Below are 7,579 nucleotides of genomic sequence, written 5' to 3'. Positions count from 1 at the left end.
ATCATAAAAGGTTTTAGGAGTAACATAAAGAATTAAGAGTGGGAATGAAGCACACTCCTAGTTGGTGTCACGTTTGTGGGAATTGTTGTTGATTTATTAAACACAATTAAAATCGTAAAATCAGATTATAAAATGTATATTAACTTATTATAAGGTCCCTACTTATTTTTATTAATTTTAATTAATTTGTTCCTCATTATGCCTCCTACTCGGCTCGAACCCGAGTATGGAGGTAATGTCAATCTCGGGTTTGACCACCAAGGCATAACTTATTTTGACTAATTCATAACTTTATTCAATTAATTAAATATCAGGCTAGGGTAATTACTATACTAACCCTACACCCAAAATTACCTTTATACCCGAGAACCATTAAAACCTACGACTAACCCTGTAATCCCGGTTAAGACTCATCCGGGTGAATCCTAGTAATCGGGTAGAGTACATGGCAGCACCAATCTTTTATAGATCAACTATCTTTTCAAAGTAGTTTTATTGGATGTCGCAAGGGTTCATAGGTTTGGTTCTACGCGCATCAATCCGGCCTAATCGTAGGCATTCTAGACAAATTAAGCACTAGTTAGCATATCCATTTTTAGGATTGTTACATTATTCCCCCCTTAAGAACATTCGACCACGAATGAAACTACAAACTATCTATGCCAGTCATAACATAAGATAATCATTATATTCATTCAAGCAATAGAAACAAGGAACAGAGAGATAAGGAAACTTCGACTTAAGAGTAGGGAACCTAACCTCAAGGGTTAAAAGATGAGGGTAGAGGGATCTCATATCAGCCTCGGCCTTCCACGTAGAACCCTCAATAAGATGATTCCCACACAATACCGTTACTGTTGCAACCTCCTTGTTCTTTTGCCGATTGATCTGTCAATCTAAAATCTCAACAGGTACTTCCTCATAGGACAAGTCTTCCTCAACCCCTAAACCTTCAATAGGTAGAATCGATGCTGGATCACCTGGGAACTTCTTTAACATTGAGCATGAAAGACTTGATTAATAGAAGCTAGCTCTGCTGGCAATGCCAACTCATAGGCCACCTCACCCACACGCTTTAGGATCTCATATGGCCCAACATACCTCTGAGCCAACTTTCCATTCCTGCCAAACCTCATCACCCCCTTCATAGTTTATATTTTCAAATAGACGTGGTCACCATTATAAAACTCTAAGGGTCGTTTTATGTTGTTTGCATATGATTTCTGCCGACTGTAAGCAGTAGTCAACCTGTCCCTAATAACTCTGACCTTCTCTAAAGCCCCATGAATGATCTCTTGACCAAAAATGGATGACTCTCTAACCTCGAACCACCCAACAAGAGACCTACATCTTATACCACACAGTCCCTCAAACGGCTCTATCCTAATGCTTGAGTGAAAACTGTTATTATATAAGAACTCTATCAAAGGCAGATGGTCATCCCAACTACCTCTTAAGTCAATCACACAAGCTCTCATGATGTCTTCCAATATCTGAATGGTGCGCTCTACTTGCCATCAGTCTGAGGATTAAAGGCAGTACTAAGCTTTGGTAGCGTGCCTAAGTTCTTCTGAAAGGATCTCCAGAAATGTGAAGTGAACTGAGCTCCTATATCTAAAATGATAGACAAAGGAATCCCATGTTCTCTCAAAATCTCATCAATGTAGAGTCTCACGTAATCCTTGACTTTTTAAGTAGAGTTCACAAGAATAAAGTAGGCAGACTTAGTCATCCTGTCAACCATAACCCATATGGAGTCATGTTGTCTCCTAGTCTTTGGAAGACCAACCACGAAGTCCATATTAATAGCATCCGATTTCTAAGTCGGAACCTCAATAATATGAGTAAGACCGCTAGGATTAAGATGTTCTTCCTTAGTCTGTTGACAATTAGGACAGTTTGCCACATATTCTGCAATGTCCTTCTACATGACATCCCATCAATGGATCTGCTTAAAATCATTATACATCTTGGTGGAACCAGGATGTATGGAATATATGGAACCAAGTTCCTCTACATTGATCTTGGTTCGCAAATCATTCACATATGGTGGACACAGCCTGTCCTTGTACCTAGATATGTCGTCATCTCTAAAAGCAAAAGAGTCATTCATCTTAACCAACACTAAGTCCTTCAGCTCCATCAACATAGGATCAAGATGCTAACCATGCTTAACTTCAACCACTAAGCATGATTTAGAACTACAATGAATTGAAACACCCCCCACTAAAGTGAACTAACCGCACACCCAGTCTGTGTGTATCTTTCACCAGCACCTTATTATCATACTCAACGTGGATGTACTTCCCATGCTCATCCTACTTAAAGCATCAGCTACAACATTAGCCTTACCTGGATGGTATTGGACATTCATGTCATAGTCCTTCAATAGATCCAACCACCTCCGCTGACGTAGATTTAACTCCCCAGTGTGAACACGTACGGGAGACTTTTGTGGTCTGTAAAGACATCCACATGCACTCCATACAAGTAGTTCCTCTATAATTTTAGTGCAAACACCACAACTTCCAACTCCAGGTCATGAGTGGATAATTTTCATGAACCTTCAGTTGTCTTGACGGATAAGTTATTACCTTACCACCATGCATAACAACACAACCCAAACTAAACCTAGATGCATCACAATAAATACTGTAATTCTCACCACATTTAGGCAAAGTAAGCACCCGGGCTGTAGTGAGTCTGTCCTAGAGCTCCTTGAAACTCTTTTCACAAGTCTCTGTCCATTCAAACTTGTGCTTCTTCTTAGTAAACACTGTCAGCGAGGCAGCGATGGAACTACACCCCTCCACAAACCTGCGATAATAACCAGCCAATCCCAAGAAGCTATAAATATCTATTGGAGTAAGAGGTTTTGGCTAGTTCTTAACAGCTTCAGTCTTCCTGTGATATTCCTCCACACCTTTGTCAGACATAACATGACCCAGGAAGGTCACTGATCTTAGCAAGAATTCACACTTGCTGAATTGGCATAAAACTAATGTTGTCTAAGTACCTGCAAGGTTAGTTTCTAATGTTGTTCATGCTCTTCCTTGGTGTTAGAGTAGATGAGAATGTCATCAATGAATACTATGACGAACAAGTTAATGTATTTATGGAAGAACCTGTTCGTGATATCCATAAATGCAGAAGCTGCATTCGTGAGACCAAAGGACACAACTAGGAACTAATTGTGACCTTAGCAGGTACAAAAGGATGTCTTTGGGATATCTCCATCCCTAACCTTGAGCTGATGGTACACTTAACGAAGATCAATCTACGAGAACAAACTAGACCCTTAAAGTTGGTCGAACAAGTCATATATTCTGGGAAGTGGATACTTATTGTTGATAGTAACTTTGTTGCGCTGCCAATAATCGATACATATTCTAAGGGTTCCATCTTTGTTTTTCACAAACAACATCGTAACGCCCAAGGGAATATGCTCGGTTGAATAAAACCCTTATTAGTGGGATCTTTTAACTGTAGCTTCAGCACTTTGAGTTCAGCTGGAGTCATTATGTAAGAAGGAATTAAAATTGGTTATGTATCGAGTTCTAAGTTGATACAAAAGTCAATCACTCGAGGGGGAGGAACTCCAGATAAATTATCACGAAATACATCTTGGAACTCATTCAATACAAGCATTGCGACTATAGAAGGAATATCATCATCTAAATCATTAACACTCACAAGATGACACAATAACCCCTTGGAGATAATTTTATTGGCCTTAAGGTTCAAAATCAAGGGATCAGGACGACCCGAATTGTACCCCACCCACACAAGTTCTTCTTCATTAGGGAAACAAAATCTCACAAACCTACAACAACAATCCATACAATTGTAACAACTATGATTTCAGTCCATGCCAACAATAACATCAAAATCATGCATTGGTAACTTAATCAAGTACGCACACATAAGCTTACCACATATAACTATTGGGCAATCCTTGTATTGTCTATCGGTTCTTAAATTGTCTCCTAAAAGTGTACTAACAACTATAGGATGATGTAGAACTTTAGGTAATATATCAAAAGTGATAGCAAGTAAAGGTGTTACATAGGAAAGTGTAGACCCTGGATCAAGTTAAGCATAAACACAAGTTTAGAATTACAATACTACCCCTAACCCTAAAATTAACTTTATTCCCCTAGAACCCTTAAAACCTAAGACTAACCCTCTAAGACCGATTAAGACTCATTCGGGTGAATACTAGAATTCCGGTAGACTACACGGCAGGACCCAACCTTTCCTAGATTAATAAACTGCCCAAGTTAGTTGGCTTGGATGTTTAAAGGGTTATAGATCTGGTTCTACGTACATCAATTCGTGTGAACCCAGTCTTATCATAGGCATTCTAGAAACATTAATCATTTACTAAGCATATCCATTTTTAGGGTTGTTACATTATCCCCCTTAGGAACATCCATCCCCAAATGATACTACTAACTACCTAGCACAATGCAAGTCATAATATAACATAATCATTATAATCAGTCAAGTACTAGTAATAAGTAATAGAGAGATAAGGAAACTTTGACTTAACAGTAGGGAATCTAACCTCAAGGGATGAAAAGATGAGGGTAGCGGGATCTCATATCAGCCTTGGCCTCCCACGTAGACCCCTCAACAAAATGATTCCTCCACAATACCCTCTACTATGGAAACCTCCTTGTTCCTTAGACGCTTGATCTGTCTATCAATAATATCAACAGATACTTCCTCATAGGACATGTCTTCCTCAACCCTCAAAGCTTCAAAAGGTAGAATCGATGTTGGATCATCTAGGTACTTCTTTCACATACTGACATGAAAGACTTGAATAGAAGCTAGTTCAGCAGGCAATGACAACTCATAGACAACCTCACCCACATGTTTTAGATCTCATATGGCCCAACATACCTCGGACCCAACTTCCTTTTCCTACCAATCCTCATCACCCCCTTTATAGGTGATATTTTCAAGTAGACCTGGTCGCAATCATCAAACTCTAAGGGTAATTTTCTGTTGTCTGCATAAGACTTCTACCGACTATAAGAAGTAGCAAACCTGTCCCTGATCCCTCTAACCTTTATTAAAACCTCATGAATGATCTCTTGACCCAAAATGGATGACTATCCAGCCTCGAACCACCGAACTGGAGACCTACACCTTCTACCATACAATGCCTCAAACAGCTTCATCCTTATGCTAGAGTGATAACTGTTATTATATGCAAACCCTATCAAAGGCATATGGTCGTCCCAACTACCTCTGAAGTCAATTACACACGCTCTCAAAATGTCCTCCGATGTTTGAATGGTGCGCTCTGTCTGCCCATCAATCTGAGGATGAAAAGCAGTACAAAGCTTTACCTGTATGCCTAAGTTCTTCAAGAAGGATCTCCATAAATGTGAAGTGAACTGATATCCTTTATCTGAAATGATAGACAAAGGATCCCATTCCATCCCACAATTTCATCAATGTAGAGTCTCACATAATCCTCGGCTTTGTAAGTAGACTTCACAGGGATAAAGTGGGAAAACTTAGTCATCATGTCCACAATAACCCATATGGAGTCATGTTGTCTCCTATTCTTCGGAAGAACAACCACGAAGACCATATTAATGGCGTCCATTTCCTAGTTGGAACCTCAATAATCTGAGTAAGACCTCGAGGCTTAAGATGTTCTGCCATAAACTTTATACAATTAGGACACTTGGCAATATATTATGCAATGTCCTTCTTCATGAAATCCCACCAATAGATCTTCTTAATATCATATGATGCATCTAAGTGAAACCTAGATGTATGGAATATCAGGAACAATGGGCATCTGCAATGATCCTGGTCCGCAAATAATCTACATATGGTTGACACAGCCTGTCCTGGTTCCTAAGTATGTCGTCAACTCCTAAAGCAAAAGGCTCATTCATCTTAAGCAACACTGAGTACTTCAACTCCATCAACACATGATCAAGATGCTAAACCTCCTTGACTGACACTACTAAGGATGATACAGAACAAAGATCAATTGAAGCACCCCTATAGTAAAGTCAACTAACCGCACACCCAGTCTGGCCAGTCTATGTATATCTTTCACCAACACATTCATCTCAAGCTTAATGTGGGCTGTACTTTCAATGCTCATCCTACTCAAAGCATCAACAACGATATTAGTTTTACCTGGATGGTAGTGGACATTCATGTCATAGTTCTTGAACAGCTCCAACCACCTCTGATGATGTAGATTCAACTCCCTCTGTGTGAAAATGTATTGGAGACTTTTGTGGTGTGTGAACACATCCACATGCACTCCATACAACTAGTGCCTCAACCATTTTAGTGCAAACATAGCAGCTGCCAACTCTAGGTCATGAGTGGGATAATTCTTTTCGTGAACCTTGAGTTTTCTGGACAGGTAAGCTATAACCTTACCATCCTGCATAAGAACACAACCCAAACCAATCCTAGATAAATCATAATAAATAGTGTAATTCTCACAACACTTAGGCAAACTAAGCACCAGGGCTGAAGTGAGTATGTCTTTGAGTTCCTTGAAACTCTTTTCAAAAGTCTCCGTCCATTCAAACTCGGCCTTCTTCTAACTCAAAGTTGTCAAGGAGGTAGCAAAGTAAGAAAAACCCTCCATGAAACTACGATAATAAGAAGCCAATCCCAAGAAGCTACGAATATATATGGGATGAAGAGGTTTTGGGTAGTTCATAATAGCCTCAGTCTTCCTGGGATCTACCTCCACACCTTTGTCGAACAGAACATGACCCAGGAAGGTCACTAATCTAAGTTAGAATTTCCACTTGCTAAATTTGACTTACAACAGATGTTGTCTAAGTACCTACAAGGTTAGTCTCAAATGTTGTTCATGCTCTTCCTTGGTGTTAGAGTAGAGGAGAATGTAATCAATGAATACTATAACGAACAAGTCAAGGTATTTATTGAAAACCCTATTTGTGAGATCCTTTAATGCAGCAGGTGCATTCATGAGACCAAAGGGCATAAATATGAACTCATACTGACCTTAACGAGTTTGAAAGGCTGTCTTTGGGATATCTCTATCCCTAACAATGAGCTTATGGTACCCTGAATTAAGATCAATCTTTGAGAAGAAACTAAACCCTTGGAGTTGGTCAAACAAGTCATCTATTCTGGAAAGTCGATACTTATTCTTGATAGTGACTTTGTTGACCTGCCGATAATCGATACACATTCTAAGGGTTCCATCTTTAGTTTTCACAAAAAACACTGAAGCGCCCCAAGGGGATATGCTCGACTGAATGAAACCCTTATCAGTGAGATTATTTTACTGCAGATTAAACTCTTCGATTTCAGCTGGAGTAATTATATAAGGAGGAATTGAAATTGGTTTAGTATCGGGTTCGAAGTTGATATCAAAGTCGATCTCTCATGACGGAGGAACTCTAGGAAAATCATCAAGAAATACATCGTGGAACTCATTCAATACAGACACTAAGTTTATGGAAGGAATGTCATGATCTAAATTGTTAACACTCACAACATGACACAATAACCCCTTCGGCATCATTTTATTGGTTTTAAGATTCAAAATAAAGGG

This window comes from Solanum lycopersicum, chromosome 4 (assembly GCF_036512215.1).
Source record: "Solanum lycopersicum chromosome 4, SLM_r2.1".
In the NCBI taxonomy this organism is placed as follows: Eukaryota; Viridiplantae; Streptophyta; class Magnoliopsida; order Solanales; family Solanaceae; genus Solanum; species Solanum lycopersicum.
This window is presented reverse-complemented; position numbering follows the sequence as displayed.